This window comes from Taudactylus pleione, unplaced genomic scaffold (genome assembly GCF_031769625.1).
Source record: "Taudactylus pleione unplaced genomic scaffold, aTauple2 ptg000085l, whole genome shotgun sequence".
NCBI lineage: Eukaryota > Metazoa > Chordata > Amphibia > Anura > Myobatrachidae > Taudactylus > Taudactylus pleione.
In genome coordinates, this window is record NW_028284487.1 from 5,370,835 (window position 1) to 5,390,575 (window position 19,741).

The window sequence follows — 19,741 nt, forward strand, 5'->3', positions numbered from 1 at the left end:
TTTTTACTGTTTCATGATGTAATGGTTATTTATGTGTAGATCTGAGTTAAAATTAGTTTTGTTAATAACAACTAAACTTTTAATTAACAAATCAGCAGCACTAGGTAGAAATGTGCATATCAGATACTTTCAAATATCACAAAACTGTAGTGCTATCTGTGGAATTACAGTGAATGTATTGCAATTATTTCCATCGGCCACTTTTTAAGATACATAACAAAGTTTATTTGTTCATTCCAGAACATATTATCATCTTCATCATAATCAACAATTGCCACCAAGCTCAGGAAATCTTTCCCATCTTAAAGTTAATCTTAAATATATCTCTATAACACTGACATGAGCTGATTCTTTTTAAAACATAAACAGTAATTGAAAAATTGAAATCAATATTTTTTGGAAACAATCATACTCACCATTGTATCCTAATCCTGATTTAATCCTAGTTTGCAGCCTTGATGTTATGAACTAATTATTTCACATATACATTTGCAGAATCCTATGATGTGCCTTTCACAATATCCATACTGCCACTAAAGAATGCAAAATTGGATTTGAGAGATCTGCAGAGATGTAATGAATGATGAGAGAAAATGCATGTTAATAAACAAATTTATGATTGTGCAGTGGCAGGTGTGCTAATTCTACATTAAATAAGCATGGGACCAATGAAATAAACAGAACGATAATAAATTATTTTGTACTCCAGGTAATGTCAGGTAGTGGTATAGAAGTAGTTGTGGCCGACTGGTTAAGGTGATGGACTTGAAATCCATTTGGGTTTCCCTGCGCAGGTTCAAATCCTACCAGCTAAGTCTTGCTTTTCGAGCATGTCAAAAACAGAGACTCCTTTATTTTCTAGGAAACTATACTAGCTATTATATTTCCCATAGTTTGTCTATTAATATAGCAGCTACCAAATAGAAATTGCAACAGGTTTTAAATGACAATCATGAAATGGAAAGCAATTATTTTTCCACAGAAGCTCATCAAGAAATCACCGTGCAGGTAGTTGTGGCTGAGTGGTTAAGGCGATGGACTCGAAATCCATTGGGGTTTCCCCGCGCAGATTCAAATCCTGCCAGCTTCCTTTTGCTTTTCAAACTTATCTAAAAACACAATATGCATTTAAGATGTAGAAAAGCAAAATATGTTATGTTGAACAATGTAACTGTCTCATCCTAAATCACCTTCACCTGCATCCTATTTAACAATGGACTACTTTTTGAAGCACGTGATCTCAGACAGTGAGGCTCTTCCTGCATTTTAGGAACATGTCATCAAACCATCTCCAATTTTTTTTTACTGTTTCATGATGTAATGGTTATTTATGTGTAGATCTGAGTTAAAATTTGTTTTGTTCATAACAACTAAACTTTTAATTAACAAATCAGCAGCACTAGGAAGAAATGTGCATATCAGATACTTTCAAATATAACAAAACTGTAGTGCTATCTGTGGAATTACAGTGAATGTATTGCAATTATTTCCATCAGCCACTTTGTAAGATACATAACAAAGTTTATTTGTTCATTCCAGAACATATTATCATCTTCATCATAATCAACAATTGCCACCAAGCTTAGGAAATCTTTCCCATCTTAAAGTTAATCTTAAATATATCTCTATAACACTGACATGAGCTGTTTCTTTTTAAAACATAAACAGTAATTGAAAAATTAAAATCAATATTTTTTGGAAACAATCATACTCACCATTGTATCCTAATCCTGATTTAATCCTAGTTTGCAGCCTTGATGTTATGAACTAATTATTTCACATATACATTTGCAGAATCCTATGATGTGCCTTTCACAATATCCATACTGCCACTAAAGAATGCAAAATTGGATTTGAGAGATCTGCAGAGATGTAATGAATGATGAGAGAAAATGCATGTTAATAAACAAATTTATGATTGTGCAGTGGCAGGTGTGCTAATTCTACATTAAATAAGCATGGGACCAATGAAATAAACAGAACGATAATAAATTATTTTGTACTCCAGGTAATGTCAGGGAGTGGTATAGAAGTAGTTGTGGCCGACTGGTTAAGGTGATGGACTTGAAATCCATTTGGGTTTCCCTGCGCAGGTTCAAATCCTACCAGCTACGTCTTGCTTTTCAAGCATGTAAAAAACAAAGATCATACTTCCTTGACTCATTTATTTTCTAGGAATTTTTTTTTACTGTTTCATGATGTAATGGTTATTTATGTGTAGATCTGAGTTAAAATTTGTTTTGTTCATAACAACTAAACTTTTAATTAACAAATCAGCAGCACTAGGAAGAAATGTGCATATCAGATACTTTCAAATATCACAAAACTGTAGTGCTATCTGTGGAATTACAGTGAATGTATTGCAATTATTTCCATCAGCCACTTTGTAAGATACATAACAAAGTTTATTTGTTCATTCCAGAACATATTATCATCTTCATCATCTATACTAGCTATTCATCATCATCTATACTAGCTATTATATTTCCCATAGTTTGTCTATTAATATAGCAGCCACCAAATAGAAATTGCAACAGGTTTTAAATGACAATCATGAAATGGAAAGCAATTATTTTTCCACAGAAGCTCATCAAAAAATCAACGTGCAGGTAGTTGTGGCCGAGTGGTTAAGGCGGTGGAGTCGAAATCCATTGGGGTTTCCCCGCGCAGGTTCAAATCTTGCCAGCTACGTTTTGCTTTTCAAACTTATTTAAAAACACAATATGCATTTAAGATGTAGAAAAGCAAAATATGTTATGTTGAACAATGTAACTGTCTCATCCTAAATCACCTTCACTTGCATCCTATTTCACAATGGACTGCGTTTTGAAGCACGTGATCTCAGACAGTGAGGCTCTTCCTGCATTTTAGGAACATGTCATCAAACCATCTCCAATTTGTTTTTACTGTTTTATGATGTAATGGTTATTTATGTGTAGATCTGAGTTAAAATTTGTTTTGTTAATAACAACTAAACTTTTAATTAACAAATCAGCAGCACTAGGAAGAAATGTGCATATCAGATACTTTCAAATATCACAAAACTGTAGTGCTATCTGTGGAATTACAGTGAATGTATTGCAATTATTTCCATCAGCCACTTTGTAAGATACATAACAAAGTTTATTTGTTCATTCCAGAACATATTATCATCTTCATCATAATCAACAATTGCCACCAAGCTCAGGAAATCTTTCCCATCTTAAAGTTAATCTTAAATATATCTCTATAACACTGACATGAGCTGTTTCTTTTTAAAACATAAACAGTAATTGAAAAATTTAAATCAATATTTTTTGGAAACCATCATACTCACCATTGTATCCTAATCCTGATTTAATCCTAGTTTGCAGCCTTGATGTTATGAACTAATTATTTCACATATACATTTGCAGAATCCTTTGATGTGCCTTTCACAATATCCATACTGCCACTAAAGAATTCAAAATTTGATCTTGAGAGATCTGCAGAGATGAAATGAATGATGAGAGTAAATGCATGTTAATAAACAAATTTATGATTGTGCAGTGGCAGGTGTGCTAATTCTACATTAAATAAGCATGGGACCAATGAAATAAACAGAACGATAATAAATAATTTTGTACTCCAGGTAATGTCGGGTAGAGATATAGAAGTAGTTGTGGCTGAGTGGTTAAGGCGATGGACTAGAAATCTTTTGGGGTTTCCCTGCGCAGGTTCAAATCCTGCCAGCTACGTCTTGCTTTTCGAGCATGTCAAAAACAGAGATCATACTTCCTTGACTCATTTATTTTCTAGGAAACTATACTAGCTATTATATTTCCCATAGTTTGTCTATTAATATAGCAGCTACCAAATAGAAATTGCAACAGGTTTTAAATGACAATCATGAAATGGAAAGCAATTATTTTTCCACAGAAGCTCATCACAAAATCAACGTGCAGGTAGTTGTGGCCGAGTGGTTAAGGCGATGGACTCGAAATACATTGGGGTTTCCCCGCGCAGGTTCAAATCCTGCCAGCTACGTTTTGCTTTTCAAACTTATTTAAAAACACAATATGCATTTAAGATGTAGAAAAGCAAAATATGTTATGTTGAACAATGTAACTGTCTCATCCTAAATCACCTTCACCTGCATCCTATTTCACCATGGACTGCTTTTTGAAGCACGTGATCTCAGACAGTGAGGCTCTTCCTGCATTTTAGGAACATGTCATTAAACCATCTCCAATTTTTTTTTACTGTTTCATGATGTAATGGTTATTTATGTGTAGATCTGAGTTAAAATTAGTTTTGTTAATAAAAACTAAACTTTTAATTAACAAATCAGCAGCACTAGGAAGAAATGTGCATATCAGATACTTTCAAATATCACAAAACTGAAGTGCTATCTGTGGAATTACAGTGAATGTATTGCAATTATTTCCATCGGCCACTTTTTAAGATACATAACAAAGTTTATTTGTTAATTCCAGAACATATTATCATCTTCATCATAATCAACAATTGCCACCAAGCTCAGGAAATCTTTCCCATCTTAAAGTTAATCTTAAATATATCTCTATAACACTGACATGAGCTGTTTCTTTTTAAAACATAAACAGTAATTGAAAAATTAAAATCAATATTTTTTGGAAACCATCATTCTCACCATTGTATCCTAATCCTGATTTAATCCTAGTTTGCAGCCTTGATGTTATGAACTAATTATTTCACATATACATTTGCAGAATCCTATGATGTGCCTTTCACAATATCCATACTGCCACTAAAGAATGCAAAATTTGATCTTGAGAGATCTGCAGAGATGAAATGAATGATGAGAGAAAATGCATGTTAATAAACAAATTTATGATTGTGCAGTGGCAGGTGTGCTAATTCTACATTAAATAAGCATGGGACCAATGAAATAAGCAGAACGATAATAAATTATTTTGTATTCCAGGTAATGTCTGGTAGTGGTATAGAAGTAGTTGTGGCCGAGTGGTTAAGGCGATGGACTTGAAATCTATTTGGGTTTCCCCGCGCAGGTTCAAATCCTGCCAGCTAAGTCTTGCTTTTCGAGCGTGTCAAAAACAGAGACTCCTTTATTTTCTAGGAAACTATACTAGCTATTATATTTCCCATAGTTTGTCTATTAATATAGCAGCTACCAAATAGAAATTGCAACAGGTTTTAAATGACAATCATGAAATGGAAAGCAATTATTTTTCCACAGAAGCTCATCAAAAAATCAACGTGCAGGTAGTTGTGGCCGAGTGGTTAAGGCGATGGACTCGAAATACATTGGGGTTTCCCCGCGCAGGTTCAAATCCTGCCAGCTACGTTTTGCTTTTCAAACTTATTTAAAAACACAATATGCATTTAAGATGTAGAAAAGCAAAATATGTTATGTTGAACAATGTAACTGTCTCATCCTAAATCACCTTCACCTGCATCCTATTTCACAATGGACTGCTTTTTGAAGCACGTGATCTCTGACAGTGAGGCTCTTCCAGCATTTTAGGAACATGTCATTAAACCATCTCCAATTTTTTTTTACTGTTTCATGATGTAATGGTTATTTATGTGTAGATCTGAGTTAAAATTAGTTTTGTTAATAACAACTAAACTTTTAATTAACAAATCAGCAGCACTAGGTAGAAATGTGCATATCAGATACTTTCAAATATCACAAAACTGTAGTGCTATCTGTGGAATTACAGTGAATGTATTGCAATTATTTCCATCGGCCACTTTTTAAGATACATAACAAAGTTTATTTGTTCATTCCAGAACATATTATCATCTTCATCATAATCAACAATTGCCACCAAGCTCAGGAAATCTTTCCCATCTTAAAGTTAATCTTAAATATATCTCTATAACACTGACATGAGCTGATTCTTTTTAAAACATAAACAGTAATTGAAAAATTGAAATCAATATTTTTTGGAAACCATCATTCTCACCATTGTATCCTAATCCTGATTTAATCCTAGTTTGCAGCATTGATGTTATGAACTAATTATTTCACATATACATTTGCAGAATCCTATGATGTGCCTTTCACAATATCCATACTGCCACTAAAGAATGCAAAATTTGATCTTGAGAGATCTGCAGAGATGAAATGAATGATGAGAGAAAATGCATGTTAATAAACAAATTTATGATTGTGCAGTGGCAGGTGTGCTAATTCTACATTAAATAAGCATGGGACCAATGAAATAAGCAGAACGATAATAAATTATTTTGTATTCCAGGTAATGTCTGGTAGTGGTATAGAAGTAGTTGTGGCCGAGTGGTTAAGGCGATGGACTTGAAATCTATTTGGGTTTCCCCGCGCAGGTTCAAATCCTGCCAGCTAAGTCTTGCTTTTCGAGCGTGTCAAAAACAGAGACTCCTTTATTTTCTAGGAAACTATACTAGCTATTATATTTCCCATAGTTTGTCTATTAATATAGCAGCTACCAAATAGAAATTGCAACAGGTTTTAAATGACAATCATGAAATGGAAAGCAATTATTTTTCCACAGAAGCTCATCAAAAAATCAACGTGCAGGTAGTTGTGGCCGAGCGGTTAAGGCGATGGACTCGAAATACATTGGGGTTTCCCCGCGCAGGTTCAAATCCTGCCAGCTACGTTTTGCTTTTCAAACTTATTTAAAAACACAATATGCATTTAAGATGTAGAAAAGCAAAATATGTTATGTTGAACAATGTAACTGTCTCATCCTAAATCACCTTCACCTGCATCCTATTTCACAATGGACTGCTTTTTGAAGCACGTGATCTCTGACAGTGAGGCTCTTCCAGCATTTTAGGAACATGTCATTAAACCATCTCCAATTTTTTTTTACTGTTTCATGATGTAATGGTTATTTATGTGTAGATCTGAGTTAAAATTAGTTTTGTTAATAACAACTAAACTTTTAATTAACAAATCAGCAGCACTAGGTAGAAATGTGCATATCAGATACTTTCAAATATCACAAAACTGTAGTGCTATCTGTGGAATTACAGTGAATGTATTGCAATTATTTCCATCGGCCACTTTTTAAGATACATAACAAAGTTTATTTGTTCATTCCAGAACATATTATCATCTTCATCATAATCAACAATTGCCACCAAGCTCAGGAAATCTTTCCCATCTTAAAGTTAATCTTAAATATATCTCTATAACACTGACATGAGCTGATTCTTTTTAAAACATAAACAGTAATTGAAAAATTGAAATCAATATTTTTTGGAAACCATCATTCTCACCATTGTATCCTAATCCTGATTTAATCCTAGTTTGCAGCATTGATGTTATGAACTAATTATTTCACATATACATTTGCAGAATCCTATGATGTGCCTTTCACAATATCCATACTGCCACTAAAGAATGCAAAATTTGATCTTGAGAGATCTGCAGAGATGAAATGAATGATGAGAGAAAATGCATGTTAATAAACAAATTTATGATTGTGCAGTGGCAGGTGTGCTAATTCTACATTAAATAAGCATGGACCAATGACATAAACAGAACGATAATAAATTATTTTGTACACCAGGTAATGTCTGGCAGTGGTATAGAAGTAGTTGTGGCCGAGTGGTTAAGGCGATGGACTTGAAATCTATTGGGGTTTCCCCACGCAAGTTCAAATCCTGCCAGCTAAGTCTTGCTTTTCGAGCATGTCAAAAACAGAGACTCCTTTATTTTCTAGGAAACTATACTAGCTATTATATTTCCCATAGTTTGTCTATTAATATAGCAGCTACCAAATAGAAATTGCAACAGGTTTTAAATGACAATCATGAAATGGAAAGCAATTATTTTTCCACAGAAGCTCATCAAGAAATCACCGTGCAGGTAGTTGTGGCTGAGTGGTTAAGGCGATGGACTCGAAATCCATTGGGGTTTCCCCGCGCAGATTCAAATCCTGCCAGCTTCCTTTTGCTTTTCAAACTTATTTAAAAACACAATATGCATTTAAGATGTAGAAAAGCAAAATATGTTATGTTGAACAATGTAACTGTCTCATCCTAAATCACCTTCACCTGCATCCTATTTAACAATGGACTACTTTTTGAAGCACGTGATCTCAGACAGTGAGGCTCTTCCTGCATTTTAGGAACATGTCATCAAACCATCTCCAATTTTTTTTTACTGTTTCATGATGTAATGGTTATTTATGTGTAGATCTGAGTTAAAATTTGTTTTGTTCATAACAACTAAACTTTTAATTAACAAATCAGCAGCACTAGGAAGAAATGTGCATATCAGATACTTTCAAATATCACAAAACTGTAGTGCTATCTGTGGAATTACAGTGAATGTATTGCAATTATTTCCATCAGCCACTTTGTAAGATACATAACAAAGTTTATTTGTTCATTCCAGAACATATTATCATCTTCATCATAATCAACAATTGCCACCAAGCTTAGGAAATCTTTCCCATCTTAAAGTTAATCTTAAATATATCTCTATAACACTGACATGAGCTGTTTCTTTTTAAAACATAAACAGTAATTGAAAAATTAAAATCAATATTTTTTGGAAACAATCATACTCACCATTGTATCCTAATCCTGATTTAATCCTAGTTTGCAGCCTTGATGTTATGAACTAATTATTTCACATATACATTTGCAGAATCCTATGATGTGCCTTTCACAATATCCATACTGCCACTAAAGAATGCAAAATTGGATTTGAGAGATCTGCAGAGATGTAATGAATGATGAGAGAAAATGCATGTTAATAAACAAATTTATGATTGTGCAGTGGCAGGTGTGCTAATTCTACATTAAATAAGCATGGGACCAATGAAATAAACAGAACGATAATAAATTATTTTGTACTCCAGGTAATGTCAGGTAGTGGTATAGAAGTAGTTGTGGCCGAGTGGTTAAGGTGATGGACTTGAAATCCATTTGGGTTTCCCTGCGCAGGTTCAAATCCTACCAGCTACGTCTTGCTTTTCAAGCATGTAAAAAACAAAGATCATACTTCCTTGACTCATTTATTTTCTAGGAATTTTTTTTTACTGTTTCATGATGTAATGGTTATTTATGTGTAGATCTGAGTTAAAATTTGTTTTGTTCATAACAACTAAACTTTTAATTAACAAATCAGCAGCACTAGGAAGAAATGTGCATATCAGATACTTTCAAATATCACAAAACTGTAGTGCTATCTGTGGAATTACAGTGAATGTATTGCAATTATTTCCATCAGCCACTTTGTAAGATACATAACAAAGTTTATTTGTTCATTCCAGAACATATTATCATCTTCATCATCTATACTAGCTATTCATCATCATCTATACTAGCTATTATATTTCCCATAGTTTGTCTATTAATATAGCAGCCACCAAATAGAAATTGCAACAGGTTTTAAATGACAATCATGAAATGGAAAGCAATTATTTTTCCACAGAAGCTCATCAAAAAATCAACGTGCAGGTAGTTGTGGCCGAGTGGTTAAGGCGGTGGAGTCGAAATCCATTGGGGTTTCCCCGCGCAGGTTCAAATCTTGCCAGCTACGTTTTGCTTTTCAAACTTATTTAAAAACACAATATGCATTTAAGATGTAGAAAAGCAAAATATGTTATGTTGAACAATGTAACTGTCTCATCCTAAATCACCTTCACTTGCATCCTATTTCACAATGGACTGCGTTTTGAAGCACGTGATCTCAGACAGTGAGGCTCTTCCTGCATTTTAGGAACATGTCATCAAACCATCTCCAATTTGTTTTTACTGTTTTATGATGTAATGGTTATTTATGTGTAGATCTGAGTTAAAATTTGTTTTGTTAATAACAACTAAACTTTTAATTAACAAATCAGCAGCACTAGGAAGAAATGTGCATATCAGATACTTTCAAATATCACAAAACTGTAGTGCTATCTGTGGAATTACAGTGAATGTATTGCAATTATTTCCATCAGCCACTTTGTAAGATACATAACAAAGTTTATTTGTTCATTCCAGAACATATTATCATCTTCATCATAATCAACAATTGCCACCAAGCTCAGGAAATCTTTCCCATCTTAAAGTTAATCTTAAATATATCTCTATAACACTGACATGAGCTGTTTCTTTTTAAAACATAAACAGTAATTGAAAAATTTAAATCAATATTTTTTGGAAACCATCATACTCACCATTGTATCCTAATCCTGATTTAATCCTAGTTTGCAGCCTTGATGTTATGAACTAATTATTTCACATATACATTTGCAGAATCCTTTGATGTGCCTTTCACAATATCCATACTGCCACTAAAGAATTCAAAATTTGATCTTGAGAGATCTGCAGAGATGAAATGAATGATGAGAGTAAATGCATGTTAATAAACAAATTTATGATTGTGCAGTGGCAGGTGTGCTAATTCTACATTAAATAAGCATGGGACCAATGAAATAAACAGAACGATAATAAATAATTTTGTACTCCAGGTAATGTCGGGTAGAGATATAGAAGTAGTTGTGGCTGAGTGGTTAAGGCGATGGACTTGAAATCTTTTGGGGTTTCCCTGCGCAGGTTCAAATCCTGCCAGCTACGTCTTGCTTTTCGAGCATGTCAAAAACAGAGATCATACTTCCTTGACTCATTTATTTTCTAGGAAACTATACTAGCTATTATATTTCCCATAGTTTGTCTATTAATATAGCAGCTACCAAATAGAAATTGCAACAGGTTTTAAATGACAATCATGAAATGGAAAGCAATTATTTTTCCACAGAAGCTCATCACAAAATCAACGTGCAGGTAGTTGTGGCCGAGTGGTTAAGGCGATGGACTCGAAATACATTGGGGTTTCCCCGCGCAGGTTCAAATCCTGCCAGCTACGTTTTGCTTTTCAAACTTATTTAAAAACACAATATGCATTTAAGATGTAGAAAAGCAAAATATGTTATGTTGAACAATGTAACTGTCTCATCCTAAATCACCTTCACCTGCATCCTATTTCACCATGGACTGCTTTTTGAAGCACGTGATCTCAGACAGTGAGGCTCTTCCTGCATTTTAGGAACATGTCATTAAACCATCTCCAATTTTTTTTTACTGTTTCATGATGTAATGGTTATTTATGTGTAGATCTGAGTTAAAATTAGTTTTGTTAATAAAAACTAAACTTTTAATTAACAAATCAGCAGCACTAGGAAGAAATGTGCATATCAGATACTTTCAAATATCACAAAACTGAAGTGCTATCTGTGGAATTACAGTGAATGTATTGCAATTATTTCCATCGGCCACTTTTTAAGATACATAACAAAGTTTATTTGTTAATTCCAGAACATATTATCATCTTCATCATAATCAACAATTGCCACCAAGCTCAGGAAATCTTTCCCATCTTAAAGTTAATCTTAAATATATCTCTATAACACTGACTTGAGCTGTTTCTTTTTAAAACATAAACAGTAATTGAAAAATTAAAATCAATATTTTTTGGAAACCATCATTCTCACCATTGTATCCTAATCCTGATTTAATCCTAGTTTGCAGCCTTGATGTTATGAACTAATTATTTCACATATACATTTGCAGAATCCTATGATGTGCCTTTCACAATATCCATACTGCCACTAAAGAATGCAAAATTTGATCTTGAGAGATCTGCAGAGATGAAATGAATGATGAGAGAAAATGCATGTTAATAAACAAATTTATGATTGTGCAGTGGCAGGTGTGCTAATTCTACATTAAAAAAGCATGGGACCAATGAAATAAGCAGAACGATAATAAATTATTTTGTATTCCATGTAATGTCTGGTAGTGGTATAGAAGTAGTTGTGGCCGAGTGGTTAAGGCGATGGACTTGAAATCTATTTGGGTTTCCCTGCGCAGGTTCAAATCCTGCCAGCTAAGTCTTGCTTTTCGAGCGTGTCAAAAACAGAGACTCCTTTATTTTCTAGGAAACTATACTAGCTATTATATTTCCCATAGTTTGTCTATTAATATAGCAGCTACCAAATAGAAATTGCAACAGGTTTTAAATGACAATCATGAAATGGAAAGCAACTATTTTTCCACAGAAGCTCATCAAAAAATCAACGTGCAGGTAGTTGTGGCCGAGTGGTTAAGGCGATGGACTCGAAATACATTGGGGTTTCCCCGCGCAGGTTCAAATCCTGCCAGCTACGTTTTGCTTTTCAAACTTATTTAAAAACACAATATGCATTTAAGATGTAGAAAAGCAAAATATGTTATGTTGAACAATGTAACTGTCTCATCCTAAATCACCTTCACCTGCATCCTATTTCACAATGGACTGCTTTTTGAAGCACGTGATCTCTGACAGTGAGGCTCTTCCAGCATTTTAGGAACATGTCATTAAACCATCTCCAATTTTTTTTTACTGTTTCATGATGTAATGGTTATTTATGTGTAGATCTGAGTTAAAATTAGTTTTGTTAATAACAACTAAACTTTTAATTAACAAATCAGCAGCACTAGGTAGAAATGTGCATATCAGATACTTTCAAATATCACAAAACTGTAGTGCTATCTGTGGAATTACAGTGAATGTATTGCAATTATTTCCATCGGCCACTTTTTAAGATACATAACAAAGTTTATTTGTTCATTCCAGAACATATTATCATCTTCATCATAATCAACAATTGCCACCAAGCTTAGGAAATCTTTCCCATCTTTAAGTTAATCTTAAATATATCTCTATAACACTGACATGAGCTGTTTCTTTTTAAAACATAAACAGTAATTGAAAAATTTAAATCAATATTTTTTGGAAACCATCATACTCACCATTGCATCCTAATCCTGATTTAATCCTAGTTTGCAGCCTTGATGTTATGAACTAATTATTTCACATATACATTTGCAGAATTCTATGATGTGCCTTTCACAATATCCATACTGCCACTAAACAATGCAAAATTTGATCTTGAGAGATCTGCAGAGATGTAATGAATGATGAGAGAAAATGCATGTTAATAAACAAATTTATGATTGTGCAGTGGCAGGTGTGCTAATTCTACATTAAATAAGCATGGGACCAATGAAATAAACAGAATGATAATAAATTATTTTGTACTCCAGGTAATGTCGGCTAGAGGTATAGAAGTGGTTGTGGTGGAGTGGTTAAGGTGATGGACCCCGCGCAGGTTCAAATCCTGCCAGCTACGTCTTGCTTTTCGCGCATGTAAAAAACAAAGATCATACTTCCTTGACTCATTTATTTTCTAGGAAACTATACTAGCTATTATATTTCCCATAGTTTGTCTATTAATATAGCAGCCACCAAATAGAAATTGCAACAGGTTTTAAATGACAATCATGAAATGGAAAGCAATTATTTTTCCACAGAAGCTCATCAAAAAATCAACGTGCAGGTAGTTGTGGCCGAGTGGTTAAGGCGATGGATTCGAAATCCATTGGGTTTCCCCACGCAGGTTCAAATCTTGCCATCTATGTTTTGCTTTTCAAACTTATTTAAAAACACAATATGCATTTAAGATGTAGAAAAGCAAAATATGTTATGTTGAGCAATGTAACTGTCTCATCCTAAATCACCTTCACCTGCATCCTATTTAACAATGGACTACTTTTTGAAGCACGTGATCTCAGACAGTGAGGCTCTTCCTGCATTTTAGGAACATGTCATCAAACCATCTCCAATTTTTTTTTACTGTTTCATGATGTAATGGTTATTTATGTGCAGATCTGAGTTAAAATTTGTTTTGTTCATAACAACTAAACTTTTAATTAACAAATCAGCAGCACTAGGAAGAAATGTGCATATCAGATACTTTCAAATATCACAAAACTGTAGTGCTATCTGTGGAATTACAGTGAATGTATTGCAATTATTTCCATCAGCCAATTTGTAAGATACATAACAAAGTTTATTTGTTCATTCCAGAACATATTATCATCTTCATCATAATCAACAATTGCCACCAAGCTTAGGAAATCTTTCCCATCTTTAAGTTAATCTTAAATATATCTCTATAACACTGACATGAGCTGTTTCTTTTTAAAACATAAACAGTAATTGAAAAATTAAAATCAATATTTTTTGGAAACCATCATTCTCACCATTGTATCCTAATCCTGATTTAATCCTAGTTTGCAGCCTTGATGTTATGAACTAATTATTTCACATATACATTTGCAGAATCCTATAATGTGCCTTTCACAATATCCATACTGCCACTAAAGAATGCAAAATTGGATTTGAGAGATCTGCAGAGATGTAATGAATGATGAGAGAAAATGCATGTTAATAAACAAATTTATGATTGTGCAGTGGCAGGTGTGCTAATTCTACATTAAATAAGCATGGGACCAATGAAATCAACAGAACGATAATAAATTATTTTGTACTCCAGGTAATGTCAGGTAGTGGTATAGAAGTAGTTGTGGCCGAGTGGTTAAGGCGATGGACTTGAAATCCATTGGGGTTTCCCTGCGCAGTTTTAAATCCTACCAGCTACGTCTTGCTTTTCGAGCATGTAAAAAACAAAGATCTTCCTTGACTCCTTTATTTTCTAGGAAACTATACTAGCTATTATATTTCCCATAGTTTGTCTATTAATATAGCAGCCACCAAATAGAAATTGCAACAGGTTTTAAATGACAATCATGAAATGGAAAGCAATTATTTTTCCACAGAAGCTCATCAAAAAATCAACGTGCAGGTAGTTGTGGCCGAGTGGTTAAGGCGATGGAGTCGAAATCCATTGGGGTTTCCCCACGCAGGTTCAAATCTTGTCAGCTACGTTTTGCTTTTCAAACTTATTTAAAAACACAATATGCATTTAAGATGTAGAAAAGCAAAATATGTTATGTTGAGCAATGTAACTGTCTCATCCTAAATCACCTTCACCTGCATCCTATTTAACAATGGACTACTTTTTGAAGCACGTGATCTCAGACAGTGAGGCTCTTCCTGCATTTCAGGAACATGTCATCAAACCATCTCCAATTTTTTTTTACTGTTTCATGATGTAATGGTTATTTATGTGTAGATCTGAGTTAAAATTTGTTTTGTTCATAACAACTAAACTTTTAATTAACAAATCAGCAGCACTAGGAAGAAATGTGCATATCAGATACTTTCAAATATCACAAAACTGTAGTGCTATCTGTGGAATTACAGTGAATGTATTGCAATTATTTCCATCAGCCACTTTGTAAGATACATAACAAAGTTTATTTGTTCATTCCAGAACATATTATCATCTTCATCATAATCAACAATTGCCACCAAGCTTAGGAAATCTTTCCCATCTTTAAGTTAATCTTAAATATATCTCTATAACACTGACATGAGCTGTTTCTTTTTAAAACATAAACAGTAATTGAAAAATTTAAATCAATATTTTTTGGAAACCATCATACTCACCATTGTATCCTAATCCTGATTTAATCCTAGTTTGCAGCCTTGATGTTATGAACTAATTATTTCACATATACATTTGCAGAATCCTATGATGTGCCTTTCACAATATCCATACTGCCACTAAACAATGCAAAATTTGATCTTGAGAGATCTGCAGAGATGTAATGAATGATGAGAGAAAATGCATGTTAATAACCAAATTTATGATTGTGCAGTGGCAGGTGTGCTAATTCTACATTAAATAAGCATGGGACCAATGAAATAAACAGAATGATAATAAATTATTTTGTACTCCAGGTAATGTCGGCTAGAGGTATAGAAGTGGTTGTGGCGGAGTGGTTAAGGTGATGGACCCCGCGCAGGTTCAAATCCTGCCAGCTACGTCTTGCTTTTCGAGCATGTAAAAAACAAAGATCATACTTCCTTGACTCATTTATTTTCTAGGAAACTATACTAGCTATTATATTTCCCATAGTTTGTCTATTAATATAGCAGCCACCAAATAGAAATTGCAACAGGTTTTAAATGACAATCATGAAATGGAAAGCAATTATTTTTCCACAGAAGCTCATCAAAAAATCAACGTGCAGGTAGTTGTGGCCGAGTGGTTAAGGCGATGGAGTCGAAATCCATTGGGGTTTCCCCACGCAGGTTCAAATCTTGCCAGCTATGTTTTGCTTTTCAAACTTATTTAAAAACACAATATGCATTTAAGATGTAGAAAAGCAAAATATGTTATGTTGAGCAATGTAACTGTCTCATCCTAAATCACCTTCACCTGCATCCTATTTAACAATGGACTGCTTTTTGAAGCACGTGATCTCAGACAGTGAGGCTCTTCCTGCATTTTAGGAACATGTCATCAAACCATCTCCAATTTTTTTTTACTGTTTCATGATGTAATGGTTATTTATGTGCAGATCTGAGTTAAAATTTGTTTTGTTCATAACAACTAAACTTTTAATTAACAAATCAGCAGCACTAGGAAGAAATGTGCATATCAGATACTTTCAAATATCACAAAACTGTAGTGCTATCTGTGGAATTACAGTGAATGTATTGCAATTATTTCCATCAGCCACTTTGTAAGATACATAACAAAGTTTATTTGTTCATTCCAGAACATATTATCATCTTCATCATAATCAACAATTGCCACCAAGCTTAGGAAATCTTTCCCATCTTAAAGTTAATCTTAAATATATCTCTATAACACTGACATGAGCTGTTTCTTTTTAAAACATAAACAGTAATTCAAAAATTAAAATCAATATTTTTTGGAAACCATCATACTCACCATTGTATCCTAATCCTGATTTAATCCTAGTTTGCAGCCTTGATGTTATGAACTAATTATTTCACATATACATTTGCAGAATCCTATGATGTGCCTTTCACAATATCCATACTGCCACTAAAGAATGCAAAATTGGATTTGAGAGATCTGCAGAGATGTAATGAATGATGAGAGAAAATGCATGTTAATAAACAAATTTATGATTGTGCAGTGGCAGGTGTGCTAATTCTACATTAAATAAGCATGGGACCAATGAAATAAACAGAATGATAATAAATTATTTTGTACTCCAGGTAATGTCGGCTAGAGGTATAGAAGTGGTTGTGGCCGAGTGGTTAAGGTGATGGACCCCGCGCAGGTTCAAATCCTGCCAGCTACGTCTTCTTTTCGAGCATGTAAAAAACAAAGATCATACTTCCTTGACTCATTTATTTTCTAGGAAACTATACTAGCTATTATATTTCCCATAGTTTGTCTATTAATATAGCAGCCACCAAATAGAAATTGCAACAGGTTTTAAATGACAATCATGAAATGGAAAGCAATTATTTTTCCACAGAAGCTCATCAAAAAATCAATGTGCAGGTAGTTGTGGCCGAGTGGTTAAGGCGATGGAGTCGAAATCCATTGGGGTTTCCCCACGCAGGTTCAAATCTTGCCAGCTATGTTTTGCTTTTCAAACTTATTTAAAAACACAATATGCATTTAAGATGTAGAAAAGCAAAATATGTTATGTTGAGCAATGTAACTGTCTCATCCTAAATCACCTTCACCTGCATCCTATTTAACAATGGACTACTTTTTGAAGCACGTGATCTCAGACAGTGAGGCTCTTCCTGCATTTTAGGAACATGTCATCAAACCATCTCCAATTTTTTTTTACTGTTTCATGATGTAATGGTTATTTATGTGCAGATCTGAGTTAAAATTTGTTTTCTTCATAACAACTAAACTTTTAATTAACAAATCAGCAGCACTAGGAAGAAATGTGCATATCAGATACTTTCAAATATCACAAAACTGTAGTGCTATCTGTGGAATTACAGTGAATGTATTGCAATTATTTCCATCAGCCACTTTGTAAGATACATAACAAAGTTTATTTGTTCATTCCAGAACATATTATCATCTTCATCATAATCAACAATTGCCACCAAGCTTAGGAAATCTTTCCCATCTTAAAGTTAATCTTAAATATATCTCTAAAACACTGACATGAGCTGTTTCTTTTTAAAACATAAACAGTAATTGAAAAATTAAAATCAATATTTTTTGGAAACCATCATACTCACCATTGTATCCTAATCCTGATTTAATCCTAGTTTGCAGCCTTGATGTTATGAACTAATTATTTCACATATACATTTGCAGAATCCTATGATGTGCCTTTCACAATATCCATACTGCCACTAAAGAATGCAAAATTGGATTTGAGAGATCTGCAGAGATGTAATGAATGATGAGAGAAAATGCATGTTAATAAACAAATTTATGATTGTGCAGTGGCAGGTGTGCTAATTCTACATTAAATAAGCATGGGACCAATGAAATAAACAGAACGATAATAAATTATTTTGTACTCCAGGTAATGTCAGGTAGTGGTATAGAAGTAGTTGTGGCCGAGTGGTTAAGGCGATGGACTTGAAATCCATTGGGGTTTCCTTGCGCAGGTTCAAATCCTACCAGCTACGTCTTGCTTTTCGAGCATGTAAAAAACAAAGATCATACTTCCTTGACTCCTTTATTTTCTAGGAAACTATACTAGCTATTATATTTCCCATAGTTTGTCTATTAATATAGCTGCCACCAAATAGAAATTGCAACAGGTTTTAAATGACAATCATGAAATGGAAAGCAATTATTTTTCCACAGAAGCTCATCAAAAAATCAACGTGCAGGTAGTTGTGGCCGAGTGGTTAAGGCGATGGAGTCGAAATCCATTGGGGTTTCCCCACGCAGGTTCAAATCCTGCCAGCTACGTTTTGCTTTTCAAACTTATTTAAAAACACAATATGCATTTAAGATGTAGAAAAGCAAAATATGTTATGTTGAACAATGTAAATGTCTCATCCTAAATCACCTTCACCTGCATGCTATTTCACAATGGACTGCTTTTGAAGCACGTGATCTCAGACAGTGAGGCTCTTCCTGCATTTTAGGAACATGTCGTCAAACCATCTCCAATTTTTTTTTACTGTTTCATGATGTAATGGTTATTTATGTGTAGATCTGAGTTAAAATTAGTTTTGTTCATAACAACTAAACTTTTAATTAACAAATCAGCAGCACTAGGAAGAAATGTGCATATCAGATACTTTCAAATATCACAAAACTGTAGTGCTATCTGTGGAATTACAGTGAATGTATTGCAATTATTTCCATCAGCCACTTTGTAAGATACATAACAAAGTTTATTTGTTCATTCCAGAACATATTATCATCTTCATCATAATCAACAATTGCCACCAAGCTTAGGAAATCTTTCCCATCTTAAAGTTAATCTTAAATATATCTCTAAAACACTGACATGAGCTGTTTCTTTTTAAAACATAAACAGTAATTGAAAAATTAAAATCAATATTTTTTGGAAACCATCATACTCACCATTGTATCCTAATCCTGATTTAATCCTAGTTTGCAGCCTTGATGTTATGAACTAATTATTTCACATATACATTTGCAGAATCCTATGATGTGCCTTTCACAATATCCATACTGCCACTAAACAATGCAAAATTTGATCTTGAGAGATCTGCAGAGATGTAATGAATGATGAGAGAAAATGCATGTTAATAAACAAATTTATGATTGTGCAGTGGCAGGTGTGCTAATTCTACATTAAATAAGCATGGGACCAATGAAATAAACAGAATGATAATAAATTATTTTGTACTCCAGGTAATGTTGGCTAGAGGTATAGAAGTGGTTGTGGCCGAGTGGTTAAGGTGATGGACCCCGAGCAGGTTCAAATCCTGCCAGCTACGTCTTGCTTTTCGAGCATGTAAAAAACAAAGATCATACTTCCTTGACTCATTTATTTTCTAGGAAACTATACTAGCTATTATATTTCCCATAGTTTGTCTATTAATATAGCAGCCACC

The 19,741-nt window shown here is 33.7% G+C and overlaps 24 non-coding genes across 24 annotated transcripts; all 24 read left to right on the forward strand.

Annotated features, from left to right (window-relative positions):
- The first annotated feature begins 1,008 nt into the window (after positions 1 to 1,008).
- On the forward strand, positions 1,009 to 1,090 carry TRNAS-CGA (transfer RNA serine (anticodon CGA)). Its single transcript has one exon. It is a non-coding gene; the product is annotated as a tRNA-Ser (tRNA).
- Positions 1,091 to 2,032: 942 nt separating this feature from the next.
- Positions 2,033 to 2,114, forward strand: TRNAS-UGA (transfer RNA serine (anticodon UGA)). Its single transcript has one exon. It is a non-coding gene; the product is annotated as a tRNA-Ser (tRNA).
- Positions 2,115 to 2,609: 495 nt separating this feature from the next.
- On the forward strand, positions 2,610 to 2,691 carry TRNAS-CGA (transfer RNA serine (anticodon CGA)). Its single transcript has one exon. It is a non-coding gene; the product is annotated as a tRNA-Ser (tRNA).
- Positions 2,692 to 3,634: 943 nt separating this feature from the next.
- Positions 3,635 to 3,716, forward strand: TRNAS-AGA (transfer RNA serine (anticodon AGA)). Its single transcript has one exon. It is a non-coding gene; the product is annotated as a tRNA-Ser (tRNA).
- Positions 3,717 to 3,923: 207 nt separating this feature from the next.
- Positions 3,924 to 4,005, forward strand: TRNAS-CGA (transfer RNA serine (anticodon CGA)). The gene has a single exon. It is a non-coding gene; the product is annotated as a tRNA-Ser (tRNA).
- Positions 4,006 to 4,948: 943 nt separating this feature from the next.
- On the forward strand, positions 4,949 to 5,030 carry TRNAS-UGA (transfer RNA serine (anticodon UGA)). The gene has a single exon. It is a non-coding gene; the product is annotated as a tRNA-Ser (tRNA).
- A 193-nt stretch (positions 5,031 to 5,223) lies between these two features.
- On the forward strand, positions 5,224 to 5,305 carry TRNAS-CGA (transfer RNA serine (anticodon CGA)). The gene has a single exon. It is a non-coding gene; the product is annotated as a tRNA-Ser (tRNA).
- A 943-nt stretch (positions 5,306 to 6,248) lies between these two features.
- Positions 6,249 to 6,330, forward strand: TRNAS-UGA (transfer RNA serine (anticodon UGA)). Its single transcript has one exon. It is a non-coding gene; the product is annotated as a tRNA-Ser (tRNA).
- A 193-nt stretch (positions 6,331 to 6,523) lies between these two features.
- TRNAS-CGA (transfer RNA serine (anticodon CGA)) lies at positions 6,524 to 6,605 on the forward strand. The gene has a single exon. It is a non-coding gene; the product is annotated as a tRNA-Ser (tRNA).
- Positions 6,606 to 7,547: 942 nt separating this feature from the next.
- Positions 7,548 to 7,629, forward strand: TRNAS-UGA (transfer RNA serine (anticodon UGA)). Its single transcript has one exon. It is a non-coding gene; the product is annotated as a tRNA-Ser (tRNA).
- A 193-nt stretch (positions 7,630 to 7,822) lies between these two features.
- Positions 7,823 to 7,904, forward strand: TRNAS-CGA (transfer RNA serine (anticodon CGA)). Its single transcript has one exon. It is a non-coding gene; the product is annotated as a tRNA-Ser (tRNA).
- A 942-nt stretch (positions 7,905 to 8,846) lies between these two features.
- Positions 8,847 to 8,928, forward strand: TRNAS-UGA (transfer RNA serine (anticodon UGA)). Its single transcript has one exon. It is a non-coding gene; the product is annotated as a tRNA-Ser (tRNA).
- Positions 8,929 to 9,423: 495 nt separating this feature from the next.
- Positions 9,424 to 9,505, forward strand: TRNAS-CGA (transfer RNA serine (anticodon CGA)). Its single transcript has one exon. It is a non-coding gene; the product is annotated as a tRNA-Ser (tRNA).
- Positions 9,506 to 10,448: 943 nt separating this feature from the next.
- TRNAS-UGA (transfer RNA serine (anticodon UGA)) lies at positions 10,449 to 10,530 on the forward strand. The gene has a single exon. It is a non-coding gene; the product is annotated as a tRNA-Ser (tRNA).
- A 207-nt stretch (positions 10,531 to 10,737) lies between these two features.
- Positions 10,738 to 10,819, forward strand: TRNAS-CGA (transfer RNA serine (anticodon CGA)). Its single transcript has one exon. It is a non-coding gene; the product is annotated as a tRNA-Ser (tRNA).
- Positions 10,820 to 11,762: 943 nt separating this feature from the next.
- Positions 11,763 to 11,844, forward strand: TRNAS-UGA (transfer RNA serine (anticodon UGA)). The gene has a single exon. It is a non-coding gene; the product is annotated as a tRNA-Ser (tRNA).
- A 193-nt stretch (positions 11,845 to 12,037) lies between these two features.
- On the forward strand, positions 12,038 to 12,119 carry TRNAS-CGA (transfer RNA serine (anticodon CGA)). The gene has a single exon. It is a non-coding gene; the product is annotated as a tRNA-Ser (tRNA).
- Positions 12,120 to 13,331: 1,212 nt separating this feature from the next.
- Positions 13,332 to 13,412, forward strand: TRNAS-CGA (transfer RNA serine (anticodon CGA)). The gene has a single exon. It is a non-coding gene; the product is annotated as a tRNA-Ser (tRNA).
- Positions 13,413 to 14,354: 942 nt separating this feature from the next.
- TRNAS-UGA (transfer RNA serine (anticodon UGA)) lies at positions 14,355 to 14,436 on the forward strand. Its single transcript has one exon. It is a non-coding gene; the product is annotated as a tRNA-Ser (tRNA).
- Positions 14,437 to 14,639: 203 nt separating this feature from the next.
- On the forward strand, positions 14,640 to 14,721 carry TRNAS-CGA (transfer RNA serine (anticodon CGA)). The gene has a single exon. It is a non-coding gene; the product is annotated as a tRNA-Ser (tRNA).
- Positions 14,722 to 15,933: 1,212 nt separating this feature from the next.
- On the forward strand, positions 15,934 to 16,015 carry TRNAS-CGA (transfer RNA serine (anticodon CGA)). Its single transcript has one exon. It is a non-coding gene; the product is annotated as a tRNA-Ser (tRNA).
- A 1,210-nt stretch (positions 16,016 to 17,225) lies between these two features.
- TRNAS-CGA (transfer RNA serine (anticodon CGA)) lies at positions 17,226 to 17,307 on the forward strand. The gene has a single exon. It is a non-coding gene; the product is annotated as a tRNA-Ser (tRNA).
- Positions 17,308 to 18,249: 942 nt separating this feature from the next.
- Positions 18,250 to 18,331, forward strand: TRNAS-UGA (transfer RNA serine (anticodon UGA)). Its single transcript has one exon. It is a non-coding gene; the product is annotated as a tRNA-Ser (tRNA).
- A 207-nt stretch (positions 18,332 to 18,538) lies between these two features.
- On the forward strand, positions 18,539 to 18,620 carry TRNAS-CGA (transfer RNA serine (anticodon CGA)). Its single transcript has one exon. It is a non-coding gene; the product is annotated as a tRNA-Ser (tRNA).
- Positions 18,621 to 19,741: the final 1,121 nt, after the last annotated feature.